General features: G+C 45.8%; 1 long non-coding RNA gene across 1 annotated transcript; it reads right to left on the reverse strand.

Annotated features, from left to right (window-relative positions):
* Window positions 1–14,457: 14,457 nt before the first annotated feature.
* LOC124226162 (uncharacterized) lies at window positions 14,458–19,906 on the reverse strand. Its single transcript, XR_006885215.1, has 3 exons — window positions 19,840–19,906; window positions 15,371–15,458; window positions 14,458–14,777 (listed from the first exon to the last, which is right to left on the reverse strand). It is a non-coding gene; the product is annotated as an uncharacterized LOC124226162 (long non-coding RNA).
* Between the last annotated feature and the right edge of the window lie 1,646 nt (window positions 19,907–21,552).

A 21,552-nucleotide genomic window follows, 5' to 3' on the forward strand; every position in this document is an offset into this window, starting at 1 on the left:
TGGATGGATGGATGGATGGGCAGATGATGGACAGATGGACGGATGGATGGGCAGATGATGGACGGATGAATGGATGGATGGGCAGGTGATGGACAGATGGACAGATGGGTAAATGACGGATGAATGGATGGATGGGCAGATGATGGACAGATGGACGGATGGATGGGTAGCTGATGGGTGGATGGGCGGGTGGGTGGGTGATGGATGCATGGACGGTAGATGCGTGGTTGGATGGATGGACAGACAGGTGGGTAGGTGGATGGACGGTTGGGTGATGGGTGGATATATGGGTGGGCGGGTGGATATACTTGACCAATTCTTTCAATACTCAATCTTGATGACAACACACTGACATATATAACTTTAAAATACATGATAAGTAATAAAGATGTCTTACAACTAAGTAATATTTGACTCATTTGTATTAGGCTTAGAAAATGGTGTTCAAAAGCATACTTCAATCAGAAATACCCCATTTACGAACAAAACCTTATGCAGAGTCTGACACAGGAAACAGATGAGGTCAAAGTTGCTGTGGTTTAAGTGGGTCCAAACCCGAAACAGCCTTTGACGCATTCTGCAAAGTACAGCTTGGAATCTGGAGTAAGACTTCCACACACTTGACATTCAAAGAAACGTACAGGATTCTAGTCCAAGCACCTAACCAGTGGGGAGGCGGGTCCCAAAAGGAGCACAACCCCTAATCTGGGGACAGAACAGACTGTGCCGCCCTCAGACCATGACAACAGAGGGACAGCCGCTGCCAGCTGCCTCGTGCCCAGGGCCCTGCACACAGCACCCCAGCAAGCACAGACACGACCCCAGAGGTCGCAGTCTTCACTGTTTGCTGATGGTCACCTCAGCCCACCCGATGAAGGTCACAAAGTACTCCAGAGCTTTATCAGTCGTCTAACATCAAAACCACCAGAACCACTTGCCAGTTTTCACTGGTGCCACTTACACGGCTTCACGTTTGTTTCGTAACCTGTGATAATTTTCCAACGGCTTTTGTCTGGCCTGGAGCTGGGCTTGTGCCTGGCCCTGGCCCTGGGGAACTCGTATCTGACACACTGGCTGCTGCTGCTGGGGCAGCTGGAGGTGGGCAGGGGGGAGGGCTGTGCTGGGCGCTGGTGACCCTGCAGCCGCTGAGAGAGGGAGGGAGAGAGACAGGCAGAGGGAGAGCGAGCCGGGGGCGAGGGGAGGGAGGGGCAGACAGACAGGATTTTCAAAAATCTCTGCAACATGCCTTTAAGGAAAAATACATTCACTAATTTACAAGGAAAATTCTAGATGATGCTATAAAGTCCCTTCTTTGATAAAGTTGGTCTCAAAGTTACGGCTATCACGGTTAGGGTTCAGAGTAGTTAAGTTGGTCTCTATAAAAAATATAGGCCGACATTGAGAGAGATTTTGCCAAACAGAAAATCAGTGTTCTTTCCGACTTCCTTCACTCCCTCACTCGAGTGGTGCCGCAGGGAGAGTGCGGGAGGCTCAGGACGCCCTGCCCCTTCTGGAGCAAAGACAGTCCTCTGGGAACCGTTCTGCACAGGACCCAGGGGCCAAGTTCCAGATGCCACGATGGGTGGGACAGTTTAGCCGCTGCCCCGCAGGCGCACACAGCTGGCTGCCCCTCCCCCAGTGGCCGGGCAGGGCCCACCGCATGGAGGCCTTGCTGTTGGGGAGATGCAAGGCTGTCGTTTCAACATTCAAACATCAATGTAATTTGTCATATCAAACTAAGGAAGAAAAATCTTAGGATCATCTCGGTAGATGCTGTAACACATTTGACAAAATTCAACACCCATTCATGTTTAAAACTTTGGGCAAGCTCAGAATAGATGGGGACTTCCTCACCCTGATTGATGATAAGCATCTACCACAAACATCATGCTTAATGATGAAAACTCTAAACGCCTTTCCTCTGAGACTGAGAAAAGCCAAGGCTAGCCCCTCTCATCACTTCTTTTCAACACTGTACTAGTGGCGTGAGCCAGTGCAACAAGGCAAGAAAAAGAAATAAAATGCTTGGAGATTGGAAAGGAAAAAATAAAACTATCTTTATTCACAGATGTCATGATTATCCATTTAGAAAATCCAAATTCACAAAAGCCACTAAACTGGTAAGTGAATTTAGCAAGGGCAAAGAACACAAAGCAAATTTCAAAATTTCACTGTTTCTATATACTAGAAATTAACAATTAGAAATTGAATTTTTTAAATTATGGTCATAATAGCTCATAACATAGTGAGATTTCAGTTGTACATTACTGTTTTCATACACCATATAAGTGTGCCCCTTCACTCCTTGTGCCCCCCCTCCACCCCCCTTCCCCCCGGTAACCACTAATTTATTCTCTTCGTCCATAAGTTTGTTTATATTCCACATATGAGTGAAAGCATATGGTGTTTGTCTTTCTCTGTCTGGCTTATTTTGCTTAACACGATGCCCTCAAGTTTCATCCATGTGGTTGTGAATGGGATGATTTTGTCTTTTTTTATGGCTGAGTAGTATTCCATTGTGTATATATACCACATCTTCTTTATCCAATCATCCGTCGATGGGCACTTGGGTTGCTTCCACATCTTGGCTATTGTAAATAATGCTGCAATGAACATAGGGATGCATCAGTCTCTTTGAATTGTTGATTTCCAGTTCTTTGGGTAAATACCCAGTAGTGAGATAGCTGGGTCATATGGTATTTCTATTTTTAAGTTTTTGAGAAATCTCCATACTGTTTTCCACAAAGGGTGCACCAGCTTGCACCCTTTTCTCTACATCCTCTCCAACATTTCTTGTTTTTGGTCTGGGAGATTATAGCCATTCTAACGGGTGTAAGATGGTATCTGAGTGTAATTTAGATTTGCATTTCCCTGATGATTAGTGATGTTGAACATCTTTTCCTCTGTTTGTTGGCCATCTGTATATCTTCTTTGGAAAAATGTCTGTTCATATCTTCTGCCCACTTCTTGATTGAGTTGTTTGTCTTTTTTGTAGTTTATTTGTGTAAGCTTTTTATATATTATGGAGATTAACTCCTTATAGGATATATGATTTGCAAATATTTTCTCCCAGTTGGTAGGTTGTTTTTTCATTTTGATCTTGGTTTCTTTTGCCTTCCAGAAGCTCTTTAGGCTGATGAAGTTCCACTTGTTTATTTTTTCTTGTTTCCCTGGTCTGAGTAGACATGGCATTCAAAAAGATCCTTTTAAGTCTGATGTCAAAGAGTGTACTGCCTATATTCTCTTCCAGAAGTTTATGGTTTCAGGTCTTACCTTCAAGTCTTTGGTCCAATTTGAGTCTGTTTTTGTGCATGGGGAAAGATAATGGTCTACTTTCATTCTTTGCATCTGGCTGTCCAGTTTTCCCAGCACCATTTATTGAAGAGGCTTTCTTTATACCAGTGTATGTTCTTGGCTCCTTTGTCTAAGATTAGCTGTCCATAGATGTGTGGTTTTATTTCTGGGCTTTCAATTCTGTTCCATTGACCTGTGTGTCTGTTCTTGTCCCATGCTGTTTTGATTACTATAGCTTTGTGATATATTTTGAAGTCAGGGATTGCAATGCCACCAGCTTTGTTCTTGTTTTTCAGTCTTGCTTTGGTTATTCGGGGTCTTTTGTTGCCCCAGATGAATTTCAAGATTCTTTGTTCTATTTCTGTGAAGAATATCATTGGGATTCTGATTGGGGTTGCATTGAATCTGTAGATTGCTTTAGATAGTATGGACATTTTAACTATATTTATTCTTCCGATCCATATGCATGGAATATCTTTCCATTTCTTTATGCATTATCAATTTCTTTCAATAATGTCTTATAGTTTTCTTTGTATAGGTCTTTCACCTCCTTGGTTAAATTTATTCCTAGATATTTTATTCTTTTTGTTGCGATTGTAAATGGAATTGTATTCTTGAGTTCTTTTTCTGTTAGTTCATTATTTGAGTATAGAACTGCTACTGATTTTTGTAAGTTGACTTTGTACCCTGCAACTTTACTGTAGTTGTTGATTATTTCTAATAGTTTTCTGGTGGATTCTTTAGGGGTTTCTATATATAAAATCGTGTCATCTGCAAACAGCGAGAGTTTCACTTCTTCATAGCCTATTTGGATTCCTTTTCTTTCTTTTTCTTGCCTAATTGCTCTGGCCAAAACCACCAGTACTATGTTGAATAAGAGTGGTGAGAGTGGGCACCCTTGTCTTTTTTCCTGTTCTCAGAGGGATGGCTTTCAGTTTTTCCCCATTGAGTATAATGTTGGCTGTGGGTTTGTCATATATGGCCTTTATTATTTTGAGGTACTTTTCTTCTATTTCCATCTTATTGAGAGTTTTTATCATGAATGGATGTTGAATCTTGTCAAATGCTTTCTCAGAAATTGAATTATTTTTAAAAAATAGAATTTACTATAGCTCCCCAAACCAAGAAATAGCTAAAAAATCTAACAAGAAAAAGTGTAAGATCATATGTTGAAAACTACAAACATTGATAAAAGAAATCAAAGAAGACCTAAGTAAATGGAGAAGCATACCAAGCTCATCAATCAGAAGGCACAATATCGTTAATATATCAATTCTCCCTTGGATTGATCTGTAGATTCAATACAAGCCCACGCGAAGTGCCAGCAGGAATTTTTGTAGAAGACGTCAGGCTGGGGCAGCCCTGCGGCCGAGTGCTTAAGTTCCCACGCTCTGCTTCTGTGGCCCAGGGTTTTGCCGGTTCGGATCCTGAGCACAGACCTAGCACCACTCATCAAGTCACGCTGAGGTGGTGTCTCACACAGCAGAGCCAGAAGGACCTACAACTAGAATATACAACTATGTACTGACGGGCTTTGGGGAGAAGAAAAAAAAAAGAAGTGCTTACTCCTCACTTTTATATTAATCATTTTACATTCATTTATATATAATAATAACGATGGAATATTCAGATATTAGGTAATGGGAAAAGATAAAACACATTCTTGGCTCAATGAAGTCATAGACACAAAAATAATTATTAGATAACAATATATGTGCATTAATGAGTTACACTTATATATCTAATTCCTAAAATTAATACTCTATAAGTGAGATTTTGAATTAGATAGCTGATCTTGAACTATTTTATATTCCTTCATTTTTTTAAATAATCTATTTACCAAATGATTAAAATCACTTATATTTCATCTTTAAAAAGGCAGTCTACAAATGCAATCTAAATACATCTAAACTAAAATTCTTTAAGGGCAATGAATATGAACGAATATATCAGGACTTTCCAAACCGGGAGAGGAAGGGTCACGCCCACTGTCTCAGTGTCCTGTGTGCCAGCCTCACCGAGGTTGCAGTGTAACACCTTCATACAAGGCCTCTGACAATTAGAAAGATGACAGTTTAATACATGTTCATATTTCTTGGCTGCTTTTCAACATCTCGTTTAGATCTCTGCAAAATAAATGGCTGGATCATCTAAAGACAGCAAAGTTTCACTATAATTAATCTGGCACCTGTTATTTTTCAGGAAATACGATAGAAGATTTGTTGATTTCTTTTTTCTTTCTTTTTTTTTTACTACACGTGATCTAAGAAAAAGCTTGAATTCCTGGGCCAATCACGACCCCACGGGGTTACAATACTGAGTGAATTCAGCAGAAAGCGTAGACACTTTTATCATCTCTCAATGTCCCTTCACGGTAGACTTAAAAGTTTCCCCAGATAACCTCTTGTTTCTATGTCCACGGTCACTTACTGGCTACAAAGGAACCACTTCTCCTGAAAAGGAACCTCCTCGTGCACCCCTCCTCCTAATCTAAGCTGAGTCTTGTTATGAGCTGTTCCCTACACAAGAAAAACCACCCAACCAGTGTCTACACACGAGCTCCCTCTGTCTTCTTGAAGCCACATGTCTTGCCATCAAATTTTCCCTGAAGGAAATGACGTAAAGATCTGCAACTACGAGAGCTGAAGTTTTCTGCACATGCACGTGCTGACCGGGTGGGGCAAGCCTGTGGGTTTCTGAGACTCGTGGACACTGCTGGCCCTCGTGCCCGACTCAGTGGATGGCAGTCCCAGCGAGGGAGGTGGAAGCAAAGAGGGGAAGACCTTCTTTTCTCCTCTTCTTTCTTCAGCTACAACTAGATATTTAGTGACAGAGAAGAAGGCAGATAAGTACTGGCGAATTGGGAAACCAGCACATGGTGTGCACGGTGTGTACAACCTGGCGACTGCGGGCGGCCTGAGTCTCAGCAAGACCTCAGGAAACAGTGACGCAGGCGGTCCTACAAGATGTGCTCCATGCAGCTGCATCCCGAGTTTGCAGCAGTAATCCTGGTTCTCCTCGTTGGCTGCTTTCCCCGGGAAGTGCAAACAGGGCCTCGAGATCCCCAGGATTAGAAAGTGCACATGGTCCACAGCTCCATGAGCGTGTTGTGCAAAGGACTGTGTATCAGGAGCAAGCAGTGCTGACTGCGAAAGAGAAGCAGCGCGTTTCTCAGTTTCCCCTCGTCACACTCGACAGTTCTCAACAAACCCACATTGCTCCGTCCCAGAAGATTCTGTTACACAGGTTAGTGACCCACGCTGGGTTTGCATTTGCAGGAACTATGATAATACTGAAAAGTGGCATGTTCTAATACTATTTGGTCGTTCTCAGGAAATACCTGCAACTTCTGGTACTTGGGTACTTTGTACAAGGATTTCCTCTGATCAACCTTCAGTACTAATATTGCAAACAAACACTGGATGCTCGGAAGACAAGATTTCCTAAAACTACGTCCACTAAACCAATTTCAAAGCACATCTCCAAAAGCATACATTTCTTCCTGCTAGCACCAACATCTTTAACCATAAATTCACAAAAGTAGAAATATTTATATCATGTATGCTACCAGATTTTTTAACATTGAATCTTTCAATAATTTCCTTAGGGTTTAACCAAATCTATTACTCACCTAAAGGCTACTTTTATTTTATTTACTTTCTTACTTGTACCTTCTTTAACTCAAAATATATGGAAAATTTCCTCTGTTAAACGTTTCCACAAATTTGTTTCTTCAATTAAATTTAAAGCCCTTTACTTCCTAAGCATGTCAAACCTCGTGACAACAAATGCTGCTAGTTAGAGTTGTGTGACGCCAGCACGTCTGCCTTCGGCCCCGGCTCACATTTCAGACAACAACGATATAACCAACTCTAACGTCACCTCATCACCCAGCGAGTCCTCGGCTTTGAACCGACCGGTCCGAAATCCACTTAGTGTTACTGCGTCTGTGTCCATGACTGCCTTCTCCGGGCAGGTTCTCCCAGGAAGCACCGAAACGAGCCTCTTCCCGTGAGTTCATGCGTCCTTCAGGTGAGCTAACTTCTTTTAACTACCAGATGTCACTTAATGAGTAACTATCTGGCACACCGCAGAAGGACGAATTGAGTATTAAACGCAAATTATGGGCCCAACTTTCTTTCAAAAAGGTGATATTCACGTGCACCAATCTTCTAATACATTCTTTACTTCTGCTTAAGGTTACAAATTCTTGGGGCCGGCCCCATGGCCGAGTGGTTAAGTTCGTGCGCTCCGCTTTGGTGGCCCAGGGTTTCGCCGGTTCAAATCCTGGGCACGGACACGGCACCGCTCATCAAGCTGTGCTGAGGCGGCGTCCCACATGCCACAACTGGAAGGACCCACAACTAAAAATACACAACTATGTACCGGGGAGCTTTGGGGAGAAAAAGGAAAAATAAAAAATAAAATCTTTAAAACAACAACAAAAAAAATCCAAAACCCAACAGTTCACTTAGTTTCAGGAAGCTCCAACGAGAGGAGATCACCTGAGACCCACGTGAGAGCGTCACCAAACTCATTTGTGAGTATTCAGGAACCAAGGCGTTACACGTTTGCTTTCATTCTAAATGCTTTCAATAGTATTTAGGGACTCAGCAAATTAAATACTTTTCCCAGAACAGAAAATAAGTTATGCCTTTTAAAATTTTAATTTATAAATTAAATTGCTAAAACTCAAGCTGGAAAATGTATTATTGTGGTCTTGCAAAAAAATCACATTTATAATGACATCACACTTGCGTGTATTAAGGAGTCTTCCACATTACCAGTTACAGGACCATTCTGCACATGCTGGGCTCTCTGTCACCTTTTCACCGCCCTGAAGTCACACGACACGAGAGAGCACAGACATTCGTGAAAGGAGAAAGCAAAATGTACAATACATTGAAAGACACATTTCCAGGTTAGAGTCCTAAATCTTAGTTGAAACTCTGTCTAAACTTAGATTTAAAAACTACAAGGCTACAGCTGCAATATATATACAACAGCGTAAACCACAGGCTGAAAGCACAAGTAATCCATTTTAGTGACTTGTAATTTGATTTGTTCAAAAGTATCATGCAGTTTCCTAAAACACAAGACTATATTAAAAATAATGCAAGCTGTCTTCTGATTATAAAAGTTAAGTGGTTAATATAGAAAGTTTGGAAAGCTCAGATGAGTATAAGGGAAAAGAGTGAAAACACCTACAATCCCCACGTAGAAGTAACGAATGTTAGTCTTTTCTTAATCCAGTCTCGCACATTACATCTAAAAGCCACGTCACACTCACCTTCCTCGCTGGCCGAGCCTGGTCCCCGAGGGTGGGCTGGCCCTCGGCACAGCTGCGGGGAGTCGAGCAGCGGCAGGTCAGCCGGGCTGGGAACAAAGACAGACACCGCTCACGCTATGTGTCCTCCCGCCTGTCTTCTTCGTGGAAAGCCTCTGTCTCAGTCACGGTCACCACGGTGCAAGCACTCTGCACTAACTGATTGATTCCACAGAAACGTACTCTGTGAGCCAGGACACGGAAGGCAACGGTGCGGAGATGGCGCGGCCCACAGGGGCTCCGTGAGGGGCAGGGTGGGCCCCATGGCACTGAGGCAGCTGCCGGGGTGCACCCGAGCCCTGGAGTCACCCAGTGCAGCTCCCGGAGCAGCCGGGCAGTGAGGGTGCCGGGGGTGGGGAATACAAAGAGCGCATCCTCCTCGTCAACCCTCCACGAAGCTACAGTGCACCGGGCACTGTGTGGAGGCAGAGCCGCACTGTGGACAGGCACCTGCACTGTCCTTAAAGTCCACAAATATGGGATCAGTGATGGCACCTTAATGAGAAGGGACGCCCCGAGAACGTCAGTCCACATGTCCTACCCCCAAATCCAGAGCCACCGGCATCTGCTGTCACTTTCTCCTGGTTCTTTGCTGTCGGAACAGAAGGTGTCCCTCTGGCTCGCAAAGGCTTCAGCCTGCGCGTGGGCTTACTCCATGTCTCCTCTTTTCTCCTCCGAACATCTTCACTCACTCCCTTTCTCTCTGAAAGTATCAATCTCTTTTCTCTACTGGATTATTCCCATTACCAATAAAAATCTACTTTAGGTCAGAGGTCCTCAAAGCTGGCAGAGACCCCGGGACGCTGTAAGAGGTGCACAGGGTCGAGCTCCCTTCATGACACAGAGACAGAGTCTGCCTTTTGCATCCCGATGACATTTGAGCTGAGGGTGCAAAACTGAGTGTGCGCGAAGCCAAGCCCCGACCAGAGCAGCAGCACCAACCCGTCCCATGGTCGCCACATTCTTCACCAGCCATGCTCACGCGGAAACGCGTGTTCACCTAAGAGCGTCCCAGAGGAAGCAGTAAAAGTCATGATTTCAGCAAATCTCAACTGTGAGTGCATTTCTTTGTAATATTCCATGATGAAATGGGAGATCCGCATAACCAGCCCACACAGCCTGAAGAATGACGGTGTCTTGAGAAAAAGCATTTCATGATTGACTGTGAGCCCAACTGGCCATTTTTTTCATGGAACACCATTTGGAACAACTGACAGACTATAGCTATTTAGACTTGGGTACCTGGCAGATATTTTCTTAAAAATGAACAAAGTGAGGCTGTCATTTCAAGGAAAACACCTGACAGTATTTGTTGCTAATCAGAAAATTTGCGCTTCCAATGGAAAATTAGAATTTTGGAAAACTTATATTGGCACTGTGAACTTGACAGATTTCCCATTCTTAAAGAATTTCCTGATGAAATCAGTAGTGATATTAACAAGCATTATCTGGATGCTGAATATAGTGAAACAAGCTGACACGTGGAAGACCCACGTAACTCGGAGAATCACTGTGCCCAAGGGACCAGAGCACAGTGCTGCAAATCACACACAGTAAGAGACCACACTCAGTGAGGCAGGAGCGGATTTTTTTTCAATTTTTTTATTGTGTTAAAATACACAGAAGATAAAATTTACCATCGTGACCCTTTTTAGGCATAGAGTTCAGTGGTATGAAGTAAGACAGAGTGGATTTCAATGTAACAGAGAACAAACACTGACTGGCCTGGGTTCAGAGTCCACGCTGGAACTGACCTTCAAGAATCCACCTGCAGAGTAAAGCCCTTGCCCGGCCGCTGTGCTGTCCTGGGAGGTCCCTTCACGCCCCTGGAACTTCCTGAGTGATGGGAGAGTATTATTCACGGTGGGCCCCCAGACCACACCTGCTAGTTTATGCCAGTGAGATGCCTCAGGGTGGGGGCTGGCTATGCAGAAAGATGGGCAGGTTTGATACCAGCCCAACCTCTGGGGAGAGGAGGGGCAGAGACTGCGTGACATGGGCAATGATTCAATCAATTGTGCCCTGGTCACGAAACCCCGGTAAAAACTCTGGATGCCAAAGCTCAGGTGAGCATCCCTGCTGGCAACACTCTGACTGTCACATGTTGACGTGCTGGGAAGGGGATGCGTCCCTGAGGAAGACAAAGCTTCACGTCTGGGCCCCTCTTGGAGCTGGCCTCATGCATCTCTCCCTTTGGCTGGTCTCATTCGTACCCTTTCGCTCTAATAAAACTGTAATCGTACGGACAGAGCTTTCCTGAGCTCTGTGAGTCACTCTAGCGAACTGTCAAACTTGAATGGGTAGTGAGAACCCCAGAATTTGTAGCTAGCTGGTCGGAAGGCTAGGGTCTGGGAACCCCTAACTCGTGGCTAGTGTCTGCAGTGGGGGTGGTCTTCAAATGCACAGGATGACTATATATGAAAAAAACATACAATAACGTGCATGGGAGAGGATGCGGAGAAATTGTAACTCTCCTGCAAGGCTGGTGAGAATACAAAGGGTGCAGCTACTTTCGAAAACAGTGCAGCAGCCCCTCAGAAAGCTAAACAGAGAGTTAACACAGGACCCAGGAATTCCACTCCTAGGTATGTGCCCAAGAGAACCGAAAAAACGTCCACACAAAAACTTGTACATGAATGTTCACAGCAGCATGATTCATAACAGACAAAAGGTGGAAAAAACCAAATGTGTATCAACTGATGAATGGATAGACAAAATGTGGCAAATCCGTACAACGGACCACCATTCAGTCACAGAAAGGAATGAAGTGCTACACACACTACAACATGGACGAACCCTGACAACATAACGCTAAGACAGACCCAAGAGACCACATATCATATGACTAGATTTATATGAACTATCCAGAATAGGCAAATCCGCAGAGACAGAAAGCAGAATAGTGGTTTCCAGGGACTGGGGGTTGGGGGGATGAGAAGTGACTGGTAATGGGTTTGGGGTTTCTTTTGGGAGTGATGAGAATGTTCCAGAATTTGATAATTGTGATGGATGTACAAGTCTGAGAATACTAGAAATCACTGAACAGTATACTTTAAAAGGATGAATTTTATGGTATGTGAATTATATCACAACAAAACTGTTATATTAAAAACAAGAATCTATCACTTGTCAAGTTTTGGTAATAGAATCAAAAAGGGATTTTCCTCAATAATACAAAAAAGTTATTAAAATAGCTTCCCCCTTCCCAGCTACACATCTGTGAGAGGGCAGACTCTCTTCACAGACAGCTAAAGGATGCACAGAACAGACTGGACAGAAAGAAGCAGGGATGAGGACCCACCTGCCTTCAGTTAAGGCGGGCATCAACGAGGTTTGCAGAAATGTAAAACAACGCCACTCTTCTCACTAACTTTTTTGAAAGAATAGTTATTTTTCATAAAAATTTATGTATGTTAACATGTAATTGGTACACTATTATTTTAGCAAATTAGTAAATAAGTATTAATTTGTCAGTTTTACGTTCTGGTATGGGGAACACGACACAAACAAAAGTTCTTGGGGTCCTCAGTGATATTTACAAGTATAAAGGGTCTTGAGACTAAAACCTCTGAGCAGTGCAGCGCTGGCGATTCCCAGGGTGATGCAGTGTAGACGGAAGGAAAGGGACGATTCAAGTCACAGGTTGTGGCAGATCCCAGGGGTGCTGGTGGGCTGGCTGTGAGGCTGAGAGGATGGAGAAGCCGTGAGCCCCAGCGCTGGGTACGGCTCCTCACTGCAGAGGTGGGTGAGGGCCCCTGGCTGAGGTGGGGAAGGCTGAGGAAGGCAGCTTGGGGAAGGGAATCACCTACATCTGAGGGCTGGGGGGCACCCCGTGGAAGTGTCAAGCAGTGAACAGATGTGTCGTTGGGAACCGAGTGGGAAGGTCCAGTTAGAAATACAAGCTGGGAGTCACCGACATTCAGGTGGTGTCTGAAGCCAAGGAACTGAAGGGCTCACCTAGAATGAGGTACACAGAGAAAGGACAGGACAAGGACCCAATACTGAGGGGGCATCCCTGCGTTTAAAAGCCCAACAGCTATGGAGGAGCCAGGAAGGGACACTCAGCAGGGGTGGTCAGCGAGGTAAGAGGAAACCAGACAGCCAAGGAGAGAGTGTCCCCGAGAGTGCAGGCGTGGTCAACGGTGTGGAGAGGGGCTGAGAGTGTGCACCCACACATGCGGCACTGGCCTTGGCCACACAAAGGCCACCAGTACCCTAGACAGAAGCTGGACTGAAGGGGCCCAAGGACAGAAAGAGTGCGAGGAACAGTGGCAACTGAGGTCTGCACTTTGAAGAGGAGTGGAGGGAGGTGGGAGCCGGGGGAGGTTGTGGGGTATGCTGAACCACATGGCGTGTTGGCGGGAATGGTCCAGCAAGGAGAGAAAAACCGACGATGTGGAGAGAGAGCATCGGTTCAGAAGCGCAGCTCTGAGAAGTCGAGAGGGGCCAGGGGGCAGAGCCCGCAGGGTGGGACTGGGCACACGGGCTGGGCAGGCACCCACAGGTGTCGGGGAGATAACACCAGGCTCAGCGTGAGTGCTTCTGTGCCCCACAAGGGAGAGGCAGGACCAGCATCCCAACATGAGAGCGATGGAGAAAGGAGAGGACAGTGGGGTCGAGAGACAGGAGAAAGTGCAGCAGAATCTTCTTGGAGAGTGACATCCAAAACACCGGGAAGAGCAAGAAAGCGCAGCCTGCGGGGATCTGGGCTAAAACCACGTGGAGTCAGTCTGCACCTGCACAGGGCGGCTCGGGCACTCAGTCAGGTGGACAGGCTTGCGGGACAGCTGGGCTCAGCCAGGTGCCGTGATGATAATGCTGGACCAGCTCTGCGCTGGGCAGAGGGGACAGACACAGGTTGAGTGAGCAAGGCAGCGGAATGGTGGTCTCAGAGGACAAAGAAAGCGGAAGCAGCTAAGGAGCCCTCCATGCGCTCAGGTTTGACAGCATCGGCACAGTAAGGCCCTGCCTTGGCACCAAGGGGCAAGCCAACAGGTGGCTGACAAGTGTCTCCTAAAGCCCCATGTCTCCCCAGCTGCGAAACAGGCCCTGAGGAGCTTGGGAGGCAGAATGAGGCAAGGAGCGTAAAGAGCTCCCCACTGGGTGCTGGCCAGGATCACCGACCCCTACAGGACCACACTCTGGGGCCCTTCCCCACACCGTCTTCTCTCTCCATCAGCTCTGCCGGCTCCTTTCCCTCGAGATGTGGGAACCTCAGCTTTTCCATGTACACTCTCTCCCTGGGGGAGCGCGCGCACTCCATGGTTGACGCCATCCCTCTGCTGGCCACCCCCCAGGTCTGGCTCAAGTCCTGGCCTCTCTCCTCCTGTGGCCTCCAGCCTGGTATATGTAACTGCCCCCTTGGTATCGACAACAGGATGCCCCACAGATATCACAAACTTCATATACGCTAAAACCAACTCCTGGACAAGTCTCTTCCCAGCCTGTGACCCCCATCCTCCCATCTGAGTCAAGGACTGACCATCCACCCCAGTTGTCTAGCCAGAAAACTCACTCCCCCTCTCGCCCTGCCCCAGGCTGTTTCCGAGCCCACAACTCCACTCCAGCAATTTCTCCACAGTGGCGCCGCCCCCGCCCCCAGCCAACTCCCCCTGTCGGTTCAAACCACAGTCCCCTGAGCCTCCAAGCAGCCCCATCTCCTCTGGCGTGCCCTGTATTCCACTCCACCCAGCAGCAAGGACAGTCTCTTAAAAATACGAATCAAACCCAGTCACTCCCTTAAACCCTTTGCCATTTCCCCAGTGCACTCAGGTTACACTCACACCCCTGACAGTGTCCTTCAGGGTCTGACACGCACAGTGAAGCCGCTGCAAACACGCCATGCCCTGGGTCTTTATGGGGCTCGTCCCCCCACTCCTGGCCTCATGGGGCGTCAGTTTAAATATCATCTTCTCCCCCACTACAACTCATGACGATGTGTTTGTCGTTCATGTACCGTGTTTAACGCCTCCTGGACCCTACCAGGTGAGGCGAGTCTCTTCTATGCAGTGCCGTATACGCTGCGGTCATCAGACCGGACACCCGGTGAGCACTCAGGGAACATTTTATGCTGAATGTATGAACAGATGAATGAATGAATGAGGGTTGTAGCATTCCCCAAGCTGGGGAGCAAAGCAGGATTTTGAGTTTGCTATGCCTGTGGGAATAAAGAGAGAAATACAGTGGGAAACTGATAAGAATTTGGATCTCTGGTAGCAGCCTCTCAAAAAACATTTGTCAATAAGTTAATAATGCATAAGTAAATTTCTCAGTACAAACATAAAAGAAGTATTTTGTTAACAACCTCCCAGAGCTTGTAGTTACGATTAATAGTAATTAAATAGATGATGTTTTTCCTATTCCCAGGAATATGGTGGAGCATTTCGGATTCCTTCTAACATGGCTTTATTTAAAGAAGGCCATCTTCAATTTTCATGGTAGGTTCAGTTTAACTCAATCCAGTTCTTCAAGTAATTACTGAAATTCCAAGCACCAGGCCACGTCTCAGGCTAATTCTAAGAATTTTGTGTCTTCTATTTAAAAGAACCAGTAACAAAATTTCAAACTAAAACTATTGGTTAGGTGCTGTGACATGTTACCCATTTCACTGCACTTTTCTCCGACACTCTGAACCTGCCGTCTCTGTGACGGAGGCTTCGTCAGGAGAGAACCTCGCTTCATGACGGGGAGCAGGGCTCCGACAGACTCGACACGAAATGAAAACGAAAAGTCAGACGAGAGACCACTGACCTTCCCGCGCCCAGGGGAACAGCTCGCCTGATCATTTCTGTTCCTTCTTCCATTTCTGCTTCTTCAATTGTTTCCTCTTCATCTTCCACTGAAATGAAAATCATGTCCAACAGACACAATTAAACCCCCGCTTAACAGCGATTTTTCTTAATAATCCTCACATAGGGTGTTCTGAGAGTCAGAAGCAGGATCGAGGAGGACACTCCACGGGGAGGACAGAGAGAGCTCCACGGGGCTGGAGGTCCACACGCAACACATTCCCGGAAGCACTGCTTTCAGGTGGTTATTCTTTACTTTAAAAAGAAAGTCATATTTTCAGATTATATGCTTCTATCCTAAGGTTGAAAGTCTGGGCAAGAATTTGAAACGGTTGTTATCAGGAAAGATTGACACCTGCTCCTTGGAAGCAGATTTCAAATGCATTAAAATGAACTAATTGAAACAAGTTATTTTTCAGAAAACAAAATTATTTCATTTTTTGTTTTAAAAAAAAGATTTTTTAATGAACTAGAAGCACTTTCTCTCACCTACATCAAGAAACAACAAGTTATCAATGCAATTTAACAGGAAACGAAGATTCTGAAAAGCATCTCTGCACCCCGGTCACCGTCAGCGATATTCCACCAGATCGCTCGGTCTCTCCTCGGGAAGGCCATTCAGCGCTGACCCTCCGTCCTCATCGCAGCGTCATCACACCCACTCCGTCTGCGGGACAGCGGCCGACGCCCCGCAGGCTCTCCACCCTCGGCCTGCTCCTGCACATCACTGCAGATCAATGTCCTAGAATGGTGATTTCACCCCAGCTGCTCAAGAAGAAGAGTTGTAATTTCCAACTGTGCCAGCCCCGCAGTTTGCTTCCTTCTTTGAAGCCCCAGATACAACTATCAGTAATAGAAATCCAAAAATAATCTAGGATTTTTCTCCAAACTGAGCATGTGAGCCAATACACATAATGAAAAGAAACGATTCCATTTTCATTTTAGGTAAACACTCGACAAACTATTTACTAAATTTTTACTTAGTAATGTATTTACTAAGCAGCTACACAACTTACATGTTGGTTATTTAATATGAAGAAGGGCTCCTGAGAGGTCACCTCTGTTTAACACATCGACCCTAGAGACTAGACAAGAAATTTAAGAAATCACAAGACTGAGGAACAACAGGGGAAAACAACGAGGAGCCTTGGGATGGGGCTGTGTGGGGCCGGGGCGGGGAGGGGATAAATGTCGTGGCTGCAGCTGGGGAAGGGCAGCCGGCACGACCGTGGAAGGAGAGGAAGCCCCGCCTGCTCCTCCTCGACGTGGCCCTGGAACAATGAAGGCTGGGCTCCTCGCTGCAGGCCGCTGGCCGGGGCCTCAGACACAAGTGCACATGCTCTGGGGGCAAAGTCAGGGCAGTGCCAGAGGCCTGCACACCATTCTTCAGGACGTCTGCCACAAAGAGACGCAGAATGGAAAGAATTTCTGGAGGATACACTAACATAACTGGAGGAGCAAATCCAGGAGATTCTCTAAGTATAAGAATTGAGAGCGATTAAATACTTCGGGGAAAAATAGGAGAGAAAGCACAAGCATATCTGTAACAATCGACACTTAAAATTCGAGATATTAATATAATCTAAGTATCAATGTAATTCATCTTATCAACAAACTAAAGTTGAAAAACCAGGCGATCCTCTCAACAGATGCAGAAAAAGCATCTGACCAAAAACATCCATTCATGGTAAATGCCCTGTGAATAAGGATCCACAAACATCAAAAACATCAGGATCCGCAAACAACCGCTGTCCTTCAACTGGTGAGCGATAAACAGACTCTGAGGCGTCTGCGCGGTGGAACGCCACTGATCAAGAAGAAGAGACGAACACTGCAACGGGGACGAGTCCCAAATACACTGAGCTGGACGAGCGAAGCCAGGCCCCCGGCCACCATCCCATCGACGTGTCATCCTGTGAGGACAAACACAAGGCCCAGAAAGTGCCCAGGGCCGCCAGAGGCTGTGGGAGCGAGGAGGCTGCCGACAGAGTACTGAGGGAGCTGTAGGGTGGTGGACCTGCTCCTCCCTGGACGTGGTGATGGCGATATGGTGGTATGTATGGTCAAAACTCACAGCACCGTACACTAAATTGGGTGCACTTTACTGTTTGTAAATTGTACCTCAATAAATCTGACTTTATTTAAAAAAAAACAACAACAACACATCATTTGCAATAGCATCAAAGAATATGAAGTCTCTAGGGAATAGCCCTAACAAAAGATGTGCCAAACTTCCATGGGTAAAATTTTAAAAAGTTATCAAGAGACGTTAAAAAGATGTAAATAAATGTTTAGCCACACCACGGTCAGAAACAGAAACATTTTTATGATGAAGCTGTCAATTCTCCCCAAACCTATCCAAGAGTTCATTGCAATTTCCATCAAAATCCCACCAGGAGTTTTCATGGAATTTCATGCAGGAACGGATTGTAAAATACATACATATAAGAATAAAGGGTCAAGCACCAAGGGCCAAGCCCTCTGAGGAAGAACAGCACGGAGGGGCCTGCCCTCATGGATACCGAGACTTCTCATGAGGCTAAATGTCATGGCGACGTGGAACTGGCACAAGGAGAGACGGCAACCCCAGGAGCTGACCCCTCCACACACAGAACCTGGACACTCTTTGGAGGAGTCATGGCCAGTCAGCGAGCAAAGGAGAAAGTATTCCACAAAGGCAGCTAGAAAACATACAGACACTCTTTGGAAAAACAAGAGGCTCTCATGAAACTGCAGGAGAGAAAGGCGCCGGGAAAGAGGGTGCCGAGACCCGGAAGGTGGCTGCCTCAGGAGGGCAGTGGGGCAGGAAGACAGAGGCCCGCGCCGCGTGGGTCCTGGCTCCTGTCGTCATGCTCGCTGGTGGATTCACAGGAGACAATTACGTCACAGAAACAAAGAGATGAAGGAAAGAGGGCCTGGCACAGACCAAGGTGAGAGGGTGCCATGAAGCAAGATGGTAACCAATCCAATACCAGGCACGCGAGACGCAACTAGAAAAAAAGAAAAGGGACGTCCTAATTTTTATTTTCTGACATGAGATTAATCATCATACTGCTTTGATGAACAGAATATAGTCTACTTCCAAACAGTAAGATTACTGCATTTTAACTAAAATTATATTTCACATAATATCATATTTTGTCTGAAAATTTTACCCACTAATTGGCAAGAAAAAAATAACATTTTTTTCTTTCACTGCCACTTAACATATGATACTTAACACTTGAACTGAACCTTAGACATTCCTTCTCTTTACTTAAGGATTCTGGGAAGAATGCACTGGACACTCGACAGCTGAACAAACAAAACAAACATCTCTGAGAGCAGACATCTCTGAACACGACCGCCCCCCTGCGTCCCTGACAGGTGTGCTCGCTTTCTTCTGCTTTCCTGAAGGGAAGTCTTAGTTCAAAATGGGAAACCAAGTATTATCACTAAGAAGAAAGCATGAAATACTCTTGACAGGTAAAAAGAATATACATTTTCAAATTCGGAAAACCCATTACAGCACCTAACTTTTCCCGTAAATGAAGAAAACATCAAGTCCACTAAACTTGCTAATACTCCTGGAAGACACATGAGAAACGAGTGGCAGCAGTGGCCTGGGGAGGGCATATAGAAGGAAGAGAACCACGTGAGTGCACTACTTATCCAAAACCAATTCAAAAATATTATATGAGAAAAAAGAATCTTCACCCGCTCCTCAACGTGGAGCCCCCAGGAAAGCCCCCGCAGGAGGTTTCTCATCCCCAGTCACAGCTAGAGGACACGCCCACATTTGATAAGCCACTGTTCAGATACCAATAAATGTAAACAACATGGTTTATTTATAGTGTAGGTACACAATCCCTTATCCAAAATCCTCAGGGTCACATAGGGTTTGGAATTCTATTTCAGATTTTAGTAAGGTAATAAAATCATCATGGTTAAAATATTCATAAGACCCCCAGCGGAGCCTGGAAGCACCTCCAGCCAATACCCAAACACACACTGAGCAGGATGAGTGAACCAGCCCGTCTCGGCCAGGTTTTGCTGTGGGAGTCCATGCTGCACTGGGGAAAATAGTTCCGTTTTTAGAGCTTTGGGGATTTTTGAATTGTAGATATGGTGTGAACCAACATGATGCCCTTACACTGATCAGACCTGCCACAGGCTACACACCTCATCGTCACTGGCTGGCACAAATTCTAGGATGGACAAACCAAGAGTATGGCCACACAGGGTGTTTTGATTTTAAGTAATCCTAGGAAAATCTATTTTTAAAATCGACTCTTTCCAGGTGGTTCCAGAGATCATAGCTGGATATGCCCTCTGGAGGGCAGACCAGAGGACTAAGTGATTGGGGTTGTCCCACAAAGGATGATATTGCTTTGAAACCTCTGTCACTGAAAGCAGAGACTACAATTGTAACATCATAATTAAAACACTTACCACAACACTCCCGTTTTCAAGTTGAGCGCTCCCTTCAAACACCCTGGAGTCCTCTTCTACAAAGTATAGCTCATAATGTTGACAAGGCTTCCATCTCATGAGCCGCAGCCCAGGCATGCAGACGGATTCTAACAGCTCACCTTGAAAGTGTGTTGCCACTGATAACATAAAAACCACAGAATGCTTTTCTGAACAAGTACACAATATCTCAATCAGTTACCTCTTTTTGGATGTTTATTCAAATAGTGCCTTTTTTTGTTTCTCTTGAAATTCAATTTGCAGTTTAATTTATACTACCTAAAAGAAGAAAACCATGAATTAAAACATAAAATCATTAGTTTCCAAGTTAAAATTTGAGAGAAAAACGGCAGAGGAAAACAGTGTTTACCTGTTCAATATTAGACCAGAAATATTCCATTTCTCTGGCAATCGAGGCAGCAGCTCACCTCAACTTGTTCTGTTCTTCCTTCTCGGCTCTCCCTTCATGGCGCCTCCTCTCTTCACGGTACTGAGCCACAGTCCTGACCATCGGAAATTATCATCACATCAACAGTGAGGGTCTCTAAACACACAGGGAATATGGAGACTTCTTTTTTACTAGATACACATATTTAGCAGGGCAGAATTCCAAAGAGAGTCCACTCTTTCCAATTTTAGTATTCATTTCTTCTACTGCTCATGGACAATTCTAATGATAATCAATATTAAAAAGTGAGGTGGATATTCTCCTAGAAAAAAATATCCCTTTATTATCAGCCGAAGACTTTTATGTTAATGACCAACAAAGTCAAGATGAAGTATGAACTACCATCGTCACAGAGCCTTCTACTCAACAATCATTCAAAGATTAATCCTTCTCAAGTCAGATCAGCTGAAACGCCCGTTGGTATGAAAGAGTCCACGAGTAGAAAAGCTCGACGAGCTGTCAGGCCGTAAGAGAAGACACGCTGGGAAGGCTTCTCCCGCTGGTGAAGGCCCGAGTCCCTTCCTCTCTCGGTTGTGGGTCGCATCTACTCCTGGGCCTCACCAGACACACCCTGGTGGGGGGGGGGGGGGGTTCTCAGTCTCTCCCCAGCCCCGCCTGCTTCCCAAGTCCACCTGCATTTATGGCGACCTCCCGGTCATTCCCTACCTGCTGGCAATGCGCTCGTCAGATAAAGAAGCTGTCAGCCTTTCAAGCTACGACTACATAGCACTGAGCCCCTCTTACTCAACCTACCCCAAGGAAACCGTCCCCAAAGGCCCACCCTCCAGTCCCACTGTCTCTGAGGAGCGCCCCACTCCTGCAGCCGTGCCGCCGCTCACCGTCACTGGGGCTTCCTGGAAGGCCCGTCTCTGACACTCTGGTCTTGGCGCACTTCAGCCCAGCTCCTCACGAAGCTCTCGCCCTGCACTGTCACCTTCTGGTCTGCCTGTGCTCAAGGGCCCCCGGGAGATACCACACACAATCTGTATTCCTGTCCCGGCCATCCCAGGTCCCCCACGTCCTGACCCGGTCCGTCTGTCTAGCCTCACCTGCACGTGCCCCGTGACCCTGCCAAAATGAGTCCCTTTATATTCCCCAAACACACTCTGTGGGCTTTGGGGAAACAAGTCTTCCTTTATATCATATGGAATGTTCTGCTATTTCTCGTCCCAGAAGTTCTTTAAACCCCTGGTCAAAAGTCATCCTTGTAGCCTCGCAGGCAGAGGCGATCTTTGCTCCTCTGGTCT

The sequence above is a fragment of the Equus quagga genome, chromosome 15 (assembly GCF_021613505.1).
Source record: "Equus quagga isolate Etosha38 chromosome 15, UCLA_HA_Equagga_1.0, whole genome shotgun sequence".
NCBI lineage: Eukaryota > Metazoa > Chordata > Mammalia > Perissodactyla > Equidae > Equus > Equus quagga.